At 30.1% G+C, this 19,963-nt stretch overlaps 1 protein-coding gene across 7 annotated transcripts in view; it reads left to right on the top strand.

The window, feature by feature from the left end:
- Positions 1–19,963, top strand: part of drpr (multiple EGF like domains draper) — a 283,353-nt gene that overhangs the window by 27,739 nt on the left and 235,651 nt on the right. For all 7 annotated transcript variants that reach the window (XM_075375261.1, XM_075375260.1, XM_075375259.1 and 4 more), the window contains exon 2: positions 7,383–7,421. The gene's annotated coding sequence lies outside the window, so the exon portion shown is untranslated. The remainder of the gene's footprint in view (positions 1–7,382; positions 7,422–19,963) is intronic.

The following is a 19,963-nucleotide window of genomic DNA, read 5'->3' as shown; positions in this document are numbered from 1 at the left end:
CTGTTGTAACATCTTGTGCACATCCCCTTTTGATTGCAATCGACTGAACCAAAAGTGTCCAAAAAAGCCCAAAATAAAAAAAAATTGGATTTTGGACTTTTTCTTAACTGCAGTAATAAGCCCTCATTGAGAGATTTTCAACAATATATCATAAGTGGTACTTATTTTCATTGCTTCCAAAGATATAACCAAATAGAATTTTAATTAATGAAATATTTGGGTCTAACAAGGGAAGGCAGATTGGTTCAAATCAGACTTCATCTCCTTTTTTTTTAATTTAAATATATTATTTATTAATAATTATTAACCTGTGATTGTAAAAAGGTTTTACAATAAATAATTATTCAATAGTAACAAAAAAAATAATAAAAAAATCAATTTATAATCATAGATTATAAATTGTTTATATATGTCAGACGATTATAATTTTAGTTAATTTATCATTTAGCGTCTGTTGACGTAATTATAGTACTTCTTTAGAATAGGCTTACATTTTTATAACATTTAAATATATACCATAACATTTCTTTGTATGAAAAAATACTTAATCATTTATAAAATATAAACAACAGAATAGAAAATATTTAAAAGTAATCCGTAATACTATCCAGTAAGATAAAATAATAAGTTGTATCTACAAGAAAGCAGTTTACTTCTACGCGTGAAAACAACTGATGTTTTCAGTTTGGATAACAGGCATCGTACTAGCCGTCGTAATCCGAGCTTCAAGATTCCTTGCAGCAGCTATACGGGTACAGTCATTTCATGAACTATAGGTAAGATGTCTAACCGGCCTCGAATTAAAAAAGCTGCAATAGATAGGAATCAGTCGACCCCAGAATTATTTCAAAACTACTACAATGGTTGTTTTTCTATTAATAGGCAATTTCTCGGAATTTTCCTTTTTTTTAATGTATTCATTATTTATTGAAATAATGATTGTGAAAGAAAACCGAAAATTGCTACGAAAATGTTCAAATTTAAACATGATAATTGGAAAAACCTAATTTATTTCGGAGTTAATTGAGAAAACTTTGAGAATATATTTATGCATCTATTTCATACTGGTGTAAAATTGTGTTAGGTTTAAAAAGTATTTAAAACTAGTCTAGTTTCTTTTTATTTAGGTTTTTTTAAGAAAAATTTCAGTTTTGAATAAAACCGTAATTATTAACAGAAAACTGATGATAGATTAAAAATAAAAATCACTCAATCAGATTTTTGAGCCTTATTATTAAATTAATTTTTAAGCTTCATACCCATCAACAATGATATAATTCTATTGGTATTCAGATACTGCAAGTGTTTAAAAAAAAAATTAATTCAATAGTTAAATAAAAGTTAATGGAAATAAATACAATTGAATCGATTGTTTTAAAATAATGTAATTTTCTTTTAAATACGGTCTTATTGTGTTGTAACATTTATATTATGTATCAATAAAAATTGTATGTTAATTATATAATGAAAAGTTACAATACGTTTTATTGCAACGTATAATAACAGATTCGACGCGGTTTTTAAACCAGTAATCTTTTTATTTGAAGAATCAAACAGGGACATAACAAGTCGTTTGCAGTTGAAGTAGTGTAACTGTTCAAGCTATAAGAAAGCTATGATCACGTGACGTCGCATTGCCTATCGTTCGTTGCAGCGTACTGCCTTCGTCTTAGGTTTATTGTCCAGTATGAATAGATCTATATACGACCTTCCAACCGACGCGTTCTTTTGAAATTATTGTTGCTGCTGTGCTAGTTTTTTAATTTCATTTATTTATTTTTTACAGTGTATAATTAGTTAAATACTATGTTAAATATAAATTACAAGTGCGATGAAATATAGTTTAACTGTGTTTTTAATTATATCGTGTGTATATTTGGATTTCGTCTGTTTTGTAAGTACCAGATTGTATTTTAGATAGATTTCATAAGAAAGCTACCTATTGTAATTTATACCGTGATTCGACTTCTGGAAAATTTCGACATATCTTCGCGTTTCACATCCCCCAGACCCCAAAACCACCGTCAGTTCAAAGGTTTATATATGCACATATTTTACTTTCTTGTGGACTCGATAACTGGCGTAATTTTGTACCAATCACTTTCAAATTGATATATGAAATATAGCAACCCAAAATCTCGGTCGAGTTTGTTAATGGGCAAAATCGGACCGTGGGGGGGGGGCTTTTTCGAAGAAACAAAATATCACTATAACTTTCTTATTAAGTGAAATATCGAATTCGTTTAAAGTTCCTACTATTCTTTGGATAAGGGCCTAAAACTTGTCTAAGTAAAATTCTTTGATATCACCAACCATTGACCCAGGGGGTGGAAAAAATGGGGTTTCGAAGACAAAAAAATCATACCTTCCTTAATAGCACAGTATCGAATCTGTTTAAAGTGGTCGTTAGTCCTCTAAATATTACCTGAAACGTTTGTCGAAAACAATTTTTGATATGACCAACCCTTACGGCAAAAGATGATCAAAATGTTGCTGGAATTGTAAGAAGATGGGGCTTGTCGTATGCTAAACATGTGAAACTTTTTTCACATACAACCATTGTCGTGTTGAGTAAATTTGAAGTTTTTCTTAACTTTAAGGTGGAAATCTTTTTTATCCCCCTACTTAGCACCGGTGAAATCTACCTTCGCTTTCCGGCGTACCGAAGGAATTTTTTTTTATTGTAAATGTTCTTCGTGGGGTGATAGGCAGTTTCCATTTTTCGTATACTATTCTTTATTCATTTTTTTGTTGTCAGAGATTTAAGGGTTTGAGTTCTGTTCTCTTTGTCATTGGAAAACCAGTTAGCTTTTCATAGGAAATATGAAGACAATTTTGCTTACTCATTCGCTTAGATTTTGAATTTTGATTTTAGCCTCGTCTATATCTCTAGCGAAAATTTCAATATCGTCTGCGAAGGCCAGAATATTTGTATTTATGGATTTAGTTTTAGCGCCCATTTTTATATTTTCGTGACGTTTAACTTTTTTTAAGTTGTTTCTTCCATTCTCTTATAACTTTTTCAAGGGCACAATTGAATTGGATCGGAGACATTCCATCTCCTTGCATTATTTCAGTTTTAAATTCGATTGGTTCTGAAACTTCCCCGAAGAATTTCACTTTTGATTTTTTATTTGGTTTGTTTCTTTTATAATGTTTATTGATTGTCGTGGGATCTATTTATTGTATATTTAAAATTGTATTATATTAGTAAAATAAGTTTTATTCTTTAAAGATCTTAACTATAATCTAAAGATCTATGATAAAATATCTTAAATATGATCGTTATTATTAGATTATTCAACTGTTTTTCGTTTGAGTAATTTTATAGAGGTTTCTCCACTTTTCGACAAGAATGTTTTTGATACTAGTTGAGGTGAAGTGTGCAAAACATTTTATTTTTATTTAAATCGGATTTTTATAGTTATGTTAGTTCACTAAATAAAAATAAAAAAATTCGAATAAAGAATTTTGTTTGAAAAGAAAAATCTAATGTGGATAACACATGACTTCCTTGTGCACCTACTAAATTACATTTACTAATTTTTTTTAAAATGAAAAGTACATAAAATTTTATTTCATTAAGAACATGATTTTTTTTCGTGAAACTTTTTTTATAGTGAGAGGTTAATAATTATTAATAAATCAATATATTAAAATTAAAAAAGGAGATGAAGTCTGATTCGAACCGATGTGTTTACCCCTAATATCTAAATATTTCATTAATTAAAATTCTATTTGGTTATAACTCTGGAACAAGTGAAAATAAGTACCATTTATGATATAGCATTGAAAAGCACTCATTATGAAGCCTTATTACTGCAGTTAAGAAAAAATTCAAAATCCAATTTTTTTTTCAGATTTTGAGTTTTTTTGGACACTTTTGGTCCAGTCGATTACAATTAAAAGGGGATGTGCACATCTAGATATTACAACAGTCCTAAATCTAAATTTTCAACATCCTATGGTTATCGTTTTTGAGTTATGCGATATACATACATACGTACAGACGTCACGCAGAAGCTAGTCAAACTGAATTCAGGGATTGTAAAAAATGGATATTTCCGTTGAAATCTGGAAACCGAAATTTTTCCGCGATCATTATATTTTCATATAAGGAAATAAAAATCAAAAGAATTGCTTGACGGTAAGGTAAATTGGGTTGTGAGATTATAATAATCTAACTTAATTAATCGATTATGGATACTTGTGTTCTTTGGTAGTTGGGTTTCAATTAACCACGCATCTCTGGGATGGTCGACCTGAGACTGTTCAAGACTACATTTATATTCATACATATCATCCTCTTCATTCATCCACGGTTTTACTTACCGTGGTTCCGGAGGCAAAAGAAAAAGAAAGAACTTAATTAATCGAAAATTCATGTGTATGAATTTTCACACATACGAAAAAAAAATAAATTCATGTGTATGAATTTTCGATTAAAATAGAAATAATTTTACAATACACAAATAATTTGATGATCGATACATATCGATCATCAAATTATTTGTGTAGTTTAAATACTTTATGTTATTTGGAATTACTACATTGAAATTTTTTAATTGGCATCCTAGAATAAAAATAAAAAAAAATATTGTTTTACCTTCTGTTAATGATTATACATTGTACTTGTAACTGTACATTATGCTTTGTTGTTATTTGTATGAGACTTTCTCAAGTTATTTTTTTATATTTATGACGTTGTTTTTTTTTTATCGTGCAGAATCATCATTTTCTTATAAACTTTAAGTCTACGGTGATTATTGGCACCTATTTTATAATGTATTCATTTTTACTTTTTTTTTTATAATAGCAACCTGATGATATTTTTTTTCTGAGTATAATAGATTGCTTTGTAGACAAAGCAAATAAAAGAACTGTTAGCCTTTATGTTATGTACTATAGTGTTAATGTAAATTGAATTCATAGTTCATTTTTATACTTCTATATAATTACATTTCATTTTTTTACGTGTAATTATTCATTAATGGGAGTTCATTTTTTGTGTCGAATACTGTTTTCTTATTTTTTAAACATTATGTGAGAATTCTACATAATAAACTTAATGGAAAAAAACTACAAGTAACACCTTTAATGGGGGTTTGGATGAATGGATTTTAGTTCAGTTGGATGCTTCCATATATCACACTTCCATATGCCTATTGCTGTTTGTGGTTCTTGAATTTTTTTTAGAAAAACAGCGGTTTGTTAATTCATTTATTTTAGTTCTAGTGTTTGATAGACTTTGCCTTCCGGTTGGTTTCGCAACGACTGGTTTTTCAGAATCTGGTTATAAATACTACGTCCAGCCAACAACCTTGAAGATCATAGATTCTTCTATTTAGGTTATCCCCATTTTTAACAATTAAAGAATAATAACATTTACCAAAAAATATTTTAGCAAAATCCCACTGCCACCCCAAAAAATGCTCTAAATAAACTAGTGGGTATAGTGCGTCATTACTACCCCCTATCTTCACAAAGAGCGCTAGTGTAGCACTGACGTACCGCTGCTGTAGTCGTGTCTCTCTTTTTTTCTGTTTTAGCCTCCGGAACCACCGTAAGGTATTACTTCAGGGGATGAATGAGGATAAATATGTATGAATGTAAATGAAGTGTAGTCTTGTTCAGTCTCAGGTTGACCATTCCTGAGGTGAGTGGTTAATTGAAACCCAACCTCCAAAGAACAACCTGACGCCATAGGGGAAGACACCCTCCATATGACGGTTTCGGTCGTCACGCCACCCCCTCCGTACCTAGCCCTTATGGGCTTTGCCGGAGGTCATCTTCAGTACCTCGGCAATGCTATCTTTCAGTCAAGTCTCAGCCAGGATGGTACCGATGCGAATGATTGGGGCATTCGCATCGGTGGAATCTACTAACGTAAACACTAAACAAAACACATCTAGCCAAGTCTCAAATAAGACTGAAAGACTTTCTAACAACGAAGAAACTGAACTATATCTACCTGAAAGGTAAAAATTTGTTCGACACACAACGAATCGTAAAACGCAACACATTAACAAAACATAACAATAAAAATAAATAATGTAATATAACTGTATCATAAAATATAACTAACGAAAATCAAACAAATCTATAATCAGACAGAAACAATAACAGCGACTGTTTAACATACCGTAAAACAAAAATAACAATAAAACCAAACATAAACCCAAAGAATGAAAGTCAAAGAGGAACATCACACCCTTCAGCGATCCTTTCTTTCGCTAAATATGTAATAAAACTTTCTACGATCAACCATTCGGCCCGGCTTTTTCCAAAGAACACCGGCATCCACGATCTAGTATTCTCATGCTGTAGTCGTCTGCTATGTTGTAACACCATTGGTGAGCGGTGGAATTAAATAAATGAATAATATTTGAAGTGTAAAAAAGTATTTAAAGAGGCCGCTAGTACCGCCACACCCGCCCGAATGAAATACGGTATTCGCGCGCGCTTTAGTTAGAGTCATTGAATTTAACCCACCGGGTTGGTCTAGTGGTTAACGCGTCTTCCCAAATTAGCTGATTTGGAAGTCGATAGTTACAGCGTTCAAGTCCTAGTAAAGCCAGTTATTTTTACACGGATTTGAATACTAGATCGTGAATACCGGTGTTCTTTGGTGGTTGGGTTTCAATTAACCACACATCTCAGGAATGGTCGAACTGAGAATGTACAAGACTACACACTTCATTTACACTCATACATATCATCCTCTGAAGAATTATCTAAACGGTAGTTACCGGAGGCTAAACAGGAAAAAGAAAGAAAGACTCATTGAATTAAATATACAAATAATATTTTATTTAAATAAAATGATAAACGTTTTAAATTAAGTTGTGTGTAAGCCGTGCATCAGAAAAAAGCCGCGTGACGGGAAAGTCCTACAACTGTGTTGTTAGCTTTTTAATTATTTTGCACAGAAATTAATTAAAAATTTACTGGTATACTTATATATATGAAAATAGAATTGGAGCAAAAACAATTATTTTCCGTGTAATTAGGAAATTTTTCAATAATTCTTTTTCTTTAATTTTATCTTTTTACCTCAAACACGTCATTGATACTAATTAGTCTTATAATTATAAGTTATTCTTTTTTATGTATGTAAGGATCTTTTGCAAAACTCTTTTGTTTCTGAGAAATGTGTCGCGTCTCTTTTACTGCGTAAATTTAGAATAATAAATAATTCTAAACACAATACAAACAAGTAGACAGGCATACACTGACCTGTAAGAATGGTAGAGTAATCTGATGACAATTGAGTGGCCTTCATTAGTTTCTTTTTAAAAAAAGAAATTGAACATATTTTACAAGACATCCAAACCATTTAATTTTTTATTTATACCATATTAATTGTTTTATTTTTGTTCCAGAAGCTGGCTAATTATTATCAACATTTTACTTTAGAAAATGTAAGTATAAATTATACCGTCTAATAGTTTTATTGTATTTGGTGTAGATATATTTTATTATTAAATTAAATAAGTATTTTAAATCTAATTAGAGTTTTTAATTTTTAACTATGTTGATTAAGTTCTATTTTTTATCATTTATTTTTAGTTTAAAACTTGCAGTTTGATAGATGGCCTTTTATGAATGTTAAATTATGTTACTCTTTGAAAACCAATTAAATATTCCAATATAGTGTAAGTATTCAATGTTATAACGATTCTTTGACTTTTTTATAATTACCATTTTTATTTGTTCCTTTTATGTGATAGAAATTCTACCTAAATGGAATGTCAAGGTTTCTTTTATTTTAGTTTATTTCTTACGTACATAGATTTTTAAAATTACGAATGATCGTCTGCCATATATTTGGCAAACATTCAATTTACTCAATCATGAAAATATATGTGTACGCTGCGTTAAATTTTCCTTTTTTAAAATGCTTGAATTATTTATATAATTCCATTGTTTTCGTTTTTTGATCGAGCGAAGTGAGATCAAGTTTTAACTTGACCTTTGGTGCATTTTTTTTTTGTATGTTTGTGACGCAACTATGGCCGATCGCGTTTTCTTATTTTTATGACAACAAATGGGGTAAGGTTCTTTTATGTTCAGTGGAACCACTCACGAATAACGAGTTTTTTTGTAATATTTTTCCTTTCAAAATTTCGGCAGCTGTCTTCCTCAGAGATCGATAGGTGATGGAGATGACGTTTTTTCGCTGCTGACTCCCACTTCTATATCTGAACACGTGATCTCCCGTCTACTTATGACGAGATAAATTCTTGACGCCATTTCTGGTTTGTCGCTTACTGTTGGCTGCTTTATGTTAGATACTTAATTCTTTCGCGTTTTACTCCTTTTTTTAACCTATGTTTTTACCTTCGAAACCATTCTGTTACTACTATTCAGTATTGTGTACTTCTCAATATATTATTTATTTTGCGATGGTTTTAAAAAAATTATTTTTTACCGTTTTCCTTTATATCTAACTTATAAAAATATTAGAAAATTACAAAGAAATGCAAAGTGACATAGTCGAAGAACTTCCTCGACAGTCATCAATTAATGGCCCTAAAATCAGTGCTTGTTCAGTCGTAATGTTACTAAAGTCAGTGATTATATTTGGCCGTGGCTTTTCGTAATCAATTTTCAAGAAAACTTCTGTTTTGTACTTAGTTTTAATTTTCACTTTATTAATTTTGCTTTGTTGTTCAGCTATAATATGTTAAATTCAGTAAAAATAATAATAAGCAAGATTTACTGTTCATAGAACGAACTGCTGTAGTTTTGATAGTTAGAAGTTTGGTGGATCTTCTCCGTTATGTCACCACCGAATTAAATCATGGACTTAAACTAATGTTTTCATGAAAGCTACAGCTCTATTTAAGTATAAATCAGATACGCTAGGTCGCACACGTACAGTTGTATTGAAATTATATTATATTTTTATTTTAAATATTAAACTAATTATTTTACCTTTTTTGTCTGAATTACTTTTGGTATAATTTTATAAATAATGTTTGGTATTATTGCAGTAGGCGATAACTAGCGCTATAGTTAGTTAGTTAGTTCTTAAATGGGGCCACTGTTGAAATAAGAAAATTAATAAATAAAATTATTAATATAATCTAACCAAACCACCTACGCTGGCCAACCTGGACTAGCGAGCGTAGGCTAAGTTAGGCTAAATTTTTACCATATTCCATTTTCCCCTTTTCCTCCCTCTTTATCTTTCCCTTTTTTCTCCGTTCCCCTTTCCATTTCCTTTTCCCCGATTTCTGTTTTCAATTTTTCCCCCTCTTCCCTTCTACCTTTTCCGATTTTTCCCTATCTCCCTTTTCCCCGCGCGTAAATCAGTCCAGTAGTTTTTTAATCTATAGCAGACACAAATATCGGAAACATTGAAATGGAATCGTAAAATATTTAGTATAGCGTGTGTTGCTTTTACGTCCAACAGATAACGCTGTTTTTCAAAAAAAAGCATTTTACCTATCACAGGTAAGACATCTTAGTTATATAAATAGTAGACATATAAAAACGCGCGTATATGAATGCAACGTTATGTCAAAATTTTAAAGCAATCGGTGAAGAACTTTCGGAGATTTAAGATCATGAGCAAACGAACATTTGCATTTTTATAGATAGAGTTTCAATGGCGCAATGTAACTAACTAACTACAGCGGTAGATCACCTACTACATTAATACCTAATGTTTTTTATACAACACATTTCAAAATAGTTACCTTAATTTTCTATGTATCTTAAATGGAACTATAGTTTTCTCGAAAGCTTTAATTTAAGTGCATGATCTAATTTACTGGTGACGGATAACGGAGAAGATCAAAGTTAGGTTTTGTTTCAACTTTATCTTTTGGGATTTCGTTTGTTTATACCTAGTTGGTCATAATGCCTAGTTAATTTTGGTCATAACTTTTAATAAGGAAAACTTTTTAAGCTCAGTTTTTAAAAATTTTCATTATGTTTCTTTCTTATTAGACGGAATTATATATGTGTAACGATTTTTTTTTAATAGACATTTATGTTTGAAAATGGCTACCTATGTGATCTTTTCAGTTATTCGGTCAAGACCGCTGACTGTTAGTCATCACTGCTGTCACCGCGTTAGATGGATACTCTTTGTTTATATTACTTTGTTAGTATTAATTTTGTTATACAAATTTGTTTAAAAAAAAATTCATTGAAATACACAAGAAAGAATGAGAATACACTGGAAATTCTTCCTACTTGATGCAGTCGTCAGTCACTGAAATGTCTTTAAACAATGCTTACGATTTTGTTGATACAGTTAGATTATTAATTTTGTTACGGGTTCTTTTCTTTTTCAATTACGATCGACAATTCCGTTTTTTACTTTATTAATTCTCTTTCTTTGTAGAGCTCAATTTGTTAAATTCCATATAAAATGAATTAAGTGTACTGGTCGAAGAATTATTATAAATTATTATTATTTTTAATAAATATTCGTCAATTTATTTTGTTACGGTATTAATATTTTTCTGTGAAATATTTCCCATAAAAAGATATTATTTAAATTTTTAATCATTTTTAAGATTATCTATTTCGTAATTGGATAAATATAATGCTGTGAAAAAAGTACAAAATATATATTTAAAAAAAAAGGAAGAAACGATTTTAGTAATCTCCTAATACCAAGCTACGGCGGATATATTTATGTATTAAAACATATTTAAAGGTTGTTTAATATATTTGAAACCAGTTTTTTCAAGGTTATTAACCTGATCACACGGGTTTTTTAATTATATTTACAATCATGTTTATTTATACATTGTACACTTCTCTCACCTACTTATTTTTGTATACCGGTTGAACTAACCTATTATTTTGTTGAGTATATATAAAAGATAATAAATATATAATAACAAAGAATTGGTTTTACAAAATATTTTTTTTTATGAGTAAACACTTCCTTTTAATTTTTAAATAACCATTGTATTTATTCTGTAACATATAGGTTAAATTATTGAATAAAATATCCTTTAATAGATAATGTCATACCATTGTTATTGTTGTTAATTTGGACTTGATGGTTAGAAGTATTAGATCGTCGACTTTCTAATCTAGAATTTATTTATACGAATCCGGCTTTATTTATTAATCAATATTATAAAATGTAATCAATCCGTCTTTTCGGTTTGATGAGATACTGTTTAATAAAACACCAGTGAGTTCATTCAGAGCGGTCACAGTACGATAACATTATGGTTTTGATAACCCTTTCATACCGTTTGCTTTAGTATGAGGTAATTATGCCTTTTTATATTTAAATCCTTGCCCATAACGAATATATATATATATATACTGTTATAAAAACATACAGTTATTTATTTAATGTGATAAATACCCCTTCTATCAACTACTCATTATACTGTTGTAAAGAAAATTGCAGTCGACGCAGAAATTTTATAAATTTCAATTTGAAGCGCTTTATTAAAAAAAATAAAAACACCTGTCAAATCAAATCAAAATTTATATTATTTTACTTCGCTTTTGTTGACTTTGAGCTTTTAAATTTTAATTTACTTTTAATATATGTTTTTACTATGAAAACGGAAATCATCGTCGCGTACTTGGATTTAGATCGCTAGCCATTAAAAAACTATTTCAACAATCCTTTCAAATTATTGTCCATTTTTTAAAATTATCATACCCTTTAAATTTTATATTTATATATTTATAAACTATTATTCAATTGGTAAAACTTTATATCTCTGAAATTATAATACCACATAGAAACACGGATGATAGTCTTTGTTTTCGTCGTTATTTTAAATTGATGAATATCATATTCCATGAATTGTATTGCTAATCTTTTTTTTTTTTTTTTGAGAGAGTTTTGTATACTAAGAAATAATTTTTTAATTAAACTGTTAAATAAAAGAAAAATTGTGGAGCGTGTCTGCACTCCCCCAAAGCTGTTTATCTTCGCCAATGATTAATTCTTAGACGCAATCTTTATTTCTTTTTCGAATTCTATTAACTTCAACATCTTTTACATTTCAGTCTTCTCTACTTATTAAATTATAGACTGAATTTTAAAATCTTTGTAGTTTTTTAGAGATGCTTCTTTAACATTTTAACGGCGAATATAAAATTAAAACTTTCGAAATGAGGTCCCTAAGATTAGCCGGATATAGAATATTAGACGGCAGAAAAAATAATGATATTTACAGTGGATTGAAAAGCATGGAATATTAATGAAAAAAAAAAGCTATCATATATACCTAAACATAACGATTAAATACGAGTATATTGGAACAACTGTATGGTTTATCATGACTTGTTAAATTTTTTTTAGTAGAACTTTGTAAGAGCAAACGGAATTTGGAAAGACCAAAGAATAGATCAGTAAGCACAATATGATTAACGTCTTTAAAAAGATTTTGACCGTTCCATTATGATCTGGGACTGATAAAATTGATAAAATTAAAGTAGAATATGCCCATTTCTTAGTGGGTTTTTAAAAATAAATTTATAATATGTAAATGAAGACGTATTGAGGGAAATTAAGGAGAGTATAAGCTTAACCAGAATAGCAAAGCTGACTGGCTGGGACATATTAAAGAAGAATTTGATTAAAGTTTTGATGAAAGAATCAGAAGATCAAACCGAAAAAGATTAAAAATTATATAGGTTATTTAAATGAAAATTGGAGCTATTAGGATACGAAAAGTTTATTGAAAATGTAAGTGAATGTTATCAGACATATTGCAAAGGACCTGCTGAAGTTCAAATAAACTCAAATTTGCTTGTCTATAGTTTTATTTATGGTTCTACCCATTTCAATATCAAGTTGAAGATGTAAACGAGAAAAAAGGGAAAAACTTTTAAATGGAAGTGAAGTTAATGTTATAATACCGTTATAGAAATTTATGTATCTCTAAAGAGAAATTAACTTTTACTAGACGAAGGTATTTTATTGGAGTATAAAAAATAAACATGATTAATAGGATGTACTGCGCTAAGGATCCTAAATGAGCTCAATGACATATATATAGCTCACCCATAACGCTGCTTATTGTTTGTTTACATCTTTTCAAATAGGAATTCTAAATATTAACTTAAGTTGGTTATACATCCATTTAAACGGTTTGGAAACTTGAAAAAGTAAAATAAATTTTGTTACCCTTTTAGCATTTTATTAACATAATAACCATAGAAATTGAACGTATAACAATATTAATTATTTGCATAATGCCAGTAAATCACTATATCGTTGATATTTAATTGAAACATATAAATTATAATAGGTATTTACGTTTATTACTGTCATCAGTGCTTGAGTTTCCGTCATCCGTAGAATTACAATGACCTTCGTATTCACATAAACGCAAATGATCATCCTCACTTATATCGAGAGCCTTCAAAATGCAACTCTTCTTGAACGATTTTTTAATCAAATCATCCAATATTTCTGACCGACCCGCTACAATCTACTCACAAATCCGTATCAAACACGTTTTTTTTTTTAATTATACCATTTGATGTAATCTCGTTTGTCGTGTCACCCATCCAGTTTGTGTAATGTTTTCAGAGTTGGTTTACGCAGATATCTAGAGGTTGAATAGATACCATTCCATCCGTATTAATAGTCTGATCACACTTTCCAGCAATCAATCTTCGCTTTACTTCATCGGTTGAATGACCCGTAAAACTGTCCATTACAAGTACGGAAGATTAACACGCTCTTAGATGCATTTAATCCAATCCGGTACTGATTCATTGTTCATTCATCCCTTTTCTTGTGCTCATAAGACAATATTGGATGGAAATCTTACTTCCTTTATTGATGTTTTCTTTTACGGTGTAATGTTTCCACGTCCTAAAGTATTGTCAGCATCACCTACCAACCTTGTTTTTCATAAAAATCAGTTCATATCTTAACACTTTGTACCTACACTTTTAATTGTTCATGTCAATTTTATTTCGAAAAACATCGTTTTGTCCTTTCAGCATTCCCGATTTGACAGAGGGAATAATTGTTACGTTTTCGTAAATTTAGGTCATTTCTTTGCAACTTTGTAGTTTATTTTCGTATGAGTCTGGTTGCTGCTGTGCTATCATCGTTCTTCAAATAAAAAACCTATGTCTGCAAAGAAATTAGTGTATCCAGTTAAGATTAGCTTTAAATTTATCGCTAATCGCTACCGATATTTAATCCATCGGTGATTTCCAGGGTTTCCAACCGACACATTTCTGTTGAAATCGCGCATCTAAACCGACGTACATTCCATGTATGCGTTGGAGGGTTTTCTTCTATTACCGGATATTTCGCGTTTTTCACCGAAATGCTCTTGTTTTGGGTACGAGAAATTCATTTTCCTTCTTTCGTCGTTCACGAATGTAGGGCTCTAGTATAACAAATTTTTTGCTTGCAGCACGATTTCTACGCTTTTTTGTGTATAACACGTTTTTCTGGAACGTGAACGAATCGGTCTTTCTTTTTCACTCATTTTATACGTGTTTGTTTTTTAAAAATCATTTTATTTTACTGGATTTAGGTTAATAGTCAAACACAGCAGTTTGTATTGCAATTCTGTATGAATCGACTAATCTTTTAATGATCGAATCATCAACGTAAAATCTAAAAATCCTTGAACTACGCGCAGGCTATTTTTCCAACCTTCATTCCGGACAAAATGGTTTGATGGTACATGAATGTTTACGTTTACTCTACGTTACGTTAAGCTACTGTTATTCATTAGTCAAATCATCTAGCAATAAGTGCGCTGTAAATATTTATATACATTTTTACTTATTAGTCTTATCAAAAAATTTAATAATATTCTTTATTTACAGTTAGGCGTGAATTCGTATTTATTAAAGTGCCGTTCGTTAAATTAACTGTATTTTATATTATTCAGAGTATGTTAATATTCAAATTTTTAATCTTATTTAGTTAACAGTATTATGACAATTAAAATTTTATCTGAACATTAATCCGTTTTGCTTGTTTGTTTATCACTACAAATCTTAATGAATTAGTTCTGTTATTTGTTTACGTAATTTATTTTGCACGTGTATTAATAATTTATTTGATTGTATGTTTTATTTCAGTAGCATAATTTGATTATGATAAGAATTTGTGTCTTAATAGAACTTTTTAAGAAACCTTTTCGTTTTTAAATTTAATTAAAAAAAGTATTATTGGAAATGTGTAGCTTTATAAATATTTAGTAGTGATATATCTTTGTTGATAAGTTTAAAAATAGCATAGTTTCAAAATAACAGTTAAATGAAAATCGATAACTTTTTTCTTAAATAGTTTTCTATTCTGAACTATGTAGTTTCATTTAATGATTATAATTTATCAAAAATATTAATTACTCTTTTTGATTTAATGTTTATCCTGATTCATTTTTACACTCTTGTTAAACACAAAAAAGCTAATATTTTTCTATTTATTGCCTAATTACTAATTATATTTATTACAAGCCCTCTTCCAGTGTGGGCGCTTTTGATTATTGATTTTCCAGTTACGTATAACTTTTCAACGGATAGGTATTTCAGTCAACAGAAACCATTTTTAATAATTAAATACAAATCTTAAAAAAGGTATACTAAATTAATTTATTTAATAAAACGTCTGTTAAAGATTGAAATTATTACATCGATTTCAAACTATTTTTTTTTCTTTTCATCCATATGTATAAAGCTACAAATAAGTTACGATAATTTTTTTTTAAATTTCTATACACAATACTTAATTTATCAAATAAATTAATTACTATTCATCAAAGTTTAAAAAACTCATTTGATGCGCTGGATGGAATGGATTTCTGGACCGGCGGCTGGCTTCTTGCTACCGACAAAACATGTCCAAATATATTGTTCTTTCCACTGTACTATTAATACTAACATTACTTTAGAACTAGTGCCCATTTAAAATGCTGTTTAAACTTTGAAGAGTAGTACCAGTTTTTTTTTTAAATTAATTAATTATTCCTATTAATTTTATTAATTATGGACCGTTGGTATTGACATATAATTTCTTTATATAATTGTTTTCACTTACCAACAATCTTTAATTTAAAATGCGGAAATTGCAATCTTGAATATAACGGCATGACACCGATCTTTTTCGTTTAGAATTAATGAACACATTAATTTTATTAATAAAAGTAATAAAGAACGATCCAATTTTGTTAGACATATCTTAGAAAATAATCATAATTGCAACCCAGATAATTTTATTAATATTCTTCAATATTCCAATAACCTTTAAAAAAACAAATATTATATATGCTTAAATAATAAAAATTTGATAAATGTGCAAACGAAATTTGAAAATGCTGTATTATTCAAACAAATATTAAACAATAATATTGATTCTTAGGCTGGTTATACAGCTTCATACTAATGAACATAACAATTGAGACCTTTATACTGACATGATGGATAATGTTGACGTTATTTTACCTTTTGACGATCAGTTGTTATATTTATTATTATTGTTTTTAAAATTCAAGTTAGTATAATTAATGATATGTGAAGTAAATTATTACAATCATAACACATCAATGTTCCTGAGGATGCTAATCCGAAAGCGCTAGAACATACTTTTAAAGATTGTTGGTAAGTAGAAACTATTATATAAATAAATAATTATTCCTAATTGTGTACGTTACGTTTAATAGCTGATAAGTGTAGAAAGCCCTTAACCCACCGGGTTGGTCTAGTGGTGAACGCGTCTTCCCAAATAAGCTGATTTGGAAGTCGAGAGTTCCAGCGTTCAGGTCCTAGTAAAGTTAGTTATTTTTATACGGATTTGAATACTAGATCGTGTATACCGGTATTCTTTGGTGGTTGGGTTTCAATTAACCACACATCTCAGGAGTGGGCGACCTGAGACTGTACACGACTTCAGTTCACTTACATCATACACATCATCCTCTGAAGTAATAGCTGACGATGATTCCCGGAGGCTAAACAGGATAAAAAAAAGTTCCAAGCAGTTACTAGAGCCGGCCTCCGTGGTGCGAGTTATAGCGTCTCGGCCTTTCATCCGCAGGTTCGTGGTTCAAATCCCGGCGAGGCATAGAATTTTTTTTCACTCGCAACAAAATTACCATTTCATCTATTCTCTGATGTTAATACCATAAAGTAACGGTGGTCCCGGTGGCTTAATAGAAGATTTAATTTTTTTCTATGTGAAACAGTGAAACTGATTAAATTTAAAAGTCAAAAAATGTTTTTTTTTTTTAAAGAAATTCAATTATTAAATAAAATTTAATCGTTTAATAGGAGCATAGAATAATTTTTAGCCAACAAATTTAAGCGTGTTTCAAATTAAACGGCAAAAATAACACGATTAAATAAAATGTATTGGAAAAATTAAAAAAAAATTAAATAAAATTTAAAAATATTCTAATACGATTTCTTTAAATAATTAAAGAAAAAGTGATTATTTGTTAGTGATTTATCCTGATTGGCGTGCCCTTCAATATAGTAAATAAGTTCGTATAAATTATCACGTTTGTAGAGGAGCGGATATTATATTATAAATATAATTAGATCATAACTTGTTTAAATGACACTGACATGTCTAGTGATTGATTATAATGTAACATCTAAGTTCATTCATTTCCTCCTAATCTTGCAAATTTATTATAAACCATTCTTGGATATTTTATGTGTTATTATTATATTGTTTGAACTATTCATTTTATAACGTATAATTCACATTATTATTGTACGAGTATTATTTTTGCTTGTTAATAAATTTCTTATTAAACTTACAAGTATCTTTATTATAGTTTTATTACCGAATTATTTATTTTAAAAAGTTTGATAAGATTTATTTTTTTTTGCTTGATGAAATTCACTACAGAAACTCGAAGTTTGTGCGTAAGAATATGAAATGTAATTTTGTAGCGTATGAGAAATAGTTTTTCAAACATGGCACCGTTTGGTGTAATAACTATTATACATAAAATTAAAAAAAAAAAAACAGCTTACCAAATTCCAGGTTATGAGAAATACCATGCGTGACCTAGTTTCGAACCTGAAACCTCCGGATGAAAAGCCTAGACGCCACCACTCGTGCCACGGAGACCGACAAATTTAAATTTGATTTGCCGGATATTTATTACAATATATATTAGTTAATTTGAATGTTATTTACACAATTTTTTTTTTTTTTTTTACTTTATATTTAAGTTAAAAACTAGATTTAACTTACGATAATATGTTTATTACCGAAAAAATAATGCTTATATTAATAAATAAATAAAAGTTTTTCGGTATTTTTTGTTATTAATATTATATCTGCTTTGTTTTTTTCCGAATTTGGCCGATTGAGGAAGAATTTGAAATAAAAGTTTGCATCCATTTCTCTTTCTTTTGTGCATTTTTTCCCAAAAGTTTTTATTCTTTCGTTTTGTTTTTGGCTTTTCTTTTCTGATCACAAGTTATCGATGTCTTTTGTCTCCTTCTCTTAGTAACCCTTGAAATTTTGTATCAGTTTTCCTAACGTTGTTTTATCTTTATTATTTCTTCAGATATTTTAATTTCTTATCACTTAGATCCATTGATTTCAATTCTCTTTGTTATAAATGCGGTTAAGAATTTGTTTTGCTAGTCTGTTATCATTCATTCTCATAAGGTGACCGAAGAATTTGGTTGTGCATTTTTTTATGCAATTTTACGTAATTGGATTGCTAATGAATTTATATAGTTTTTAACCTTGCAAAGATTATTAATGGAGAATCAGCACGGGTTTCGCTTCGGAAAACGGTACTGAGGACGCCATACTTCGTGTGATGAGTGTGGTAACGACTAGTGAGACGGAATATTTCCTGAGAATCTTCCTGGGCATTTCCGGAGCATTTAGCAATTTATCGTGGCGTTCTGCTATTTACCAACTCCAAAAAAGAAAATGTACTATAAGTGAATTGCAAGTTATACAAAGTTACTTCAGTCATCGGGATGTGCTGCTCCGCGAGGACAGCCATAAGGTTGCCAAGTCGCTGTACAGAGGATGTCCCCAGGGCAGCGTGTTGGGTCCTTTAATGTGGGAGGTATCTTCGGTATTCGACGTGTGGTCAATCCTGATGGGATTGACCATGAGTATCTTGTATAAAGGCGTGTGCGAGGCTGTTATGCTATGCGTGGTGTCTTTTTGGGCGGATAGGCTAAAATATAAAAATTATCGTAACATATTATTAAGGGCTCAACGCCTGATATTGTTAACGGTAACGAGTGGTTATTGTACTATTTCACACGAGGCAAACTTTGGTGATTGCAGGCGTGAAACCGTTAGGCTTGATTGCATCTGAGAAGCAGAAGAGGTATGTTGCTAAGAAGTCCGGTGAGTTGACTTCGGATAAATTTCGAGAAATTGAACAACATGGAAATGCCTTATGGCAGGCCAGATGGGATTAAACAAAGGATGGGCATTATACGCATGATCTCTTTCTAAAGGTTGTTGGTTTGCGGGACGCCTCTTGGGTACATCCTAATAAATATGTGACGCAATTTCTTGCCGGTCATGGTGCTTCTAGGAACAGACTGCAGAAATTCGGCTTGGTAGTTTCTGGGATGAGTCCTCAGTGTGGACAATTGGATGACACCTACCATGTTCTTTATGAATACTCGAAGTACGAGTTAATGCGCACAGAGACCATCTGTCGGCTTGATCTTGGGTCGGCGTTAGATCTCCGTGTAAACTGGAGGAGCCAGGCCGAATGGGCAATAGTGGAGAGTTTTATAGTGCACTTAGCAAAAGAAAGGATCGCTGAGGGGATCTCTAGAGCCCTGCTTGGATTTTTTTTGTATTGTTTTATTAAGTATGTTTTTGTTGTTGTTTTTGCCCTGTGTTTTGTTTTTCTTTATTTCAATGTTACTGTTGTTATTGTTCTATTAATATTTTTACGTTTCGTGTTGTGTGTTGAACTCACTTTTACCTTCTACGGTAGGCATTTCAGTTCCTTTGTTTAGTCAAGTCCTTTCACTCTTACTTAAG

The sequence above is a fragment of the Lycorma delicatula genome, chromosome 9 (genome assembly GCF_047948215.1).
Source record: "Lycorma delicatula isolate Av1 chromosome 9, ASM4794821v1, whole genome shotgun sequence".
Taxonomy (NCBI): domain Eukaryota; kingdom Metazoa; phylum Arthropoda; class Insecta; order Hemiptera; family Fulgoridae; genus Lycorma; species Lycorma delicatula.
The sequence above is the reverse complement of the archived record's forward strand: the minus strand, read 5'-3'. Positions and strand labels throughout refer to the sequence as shown.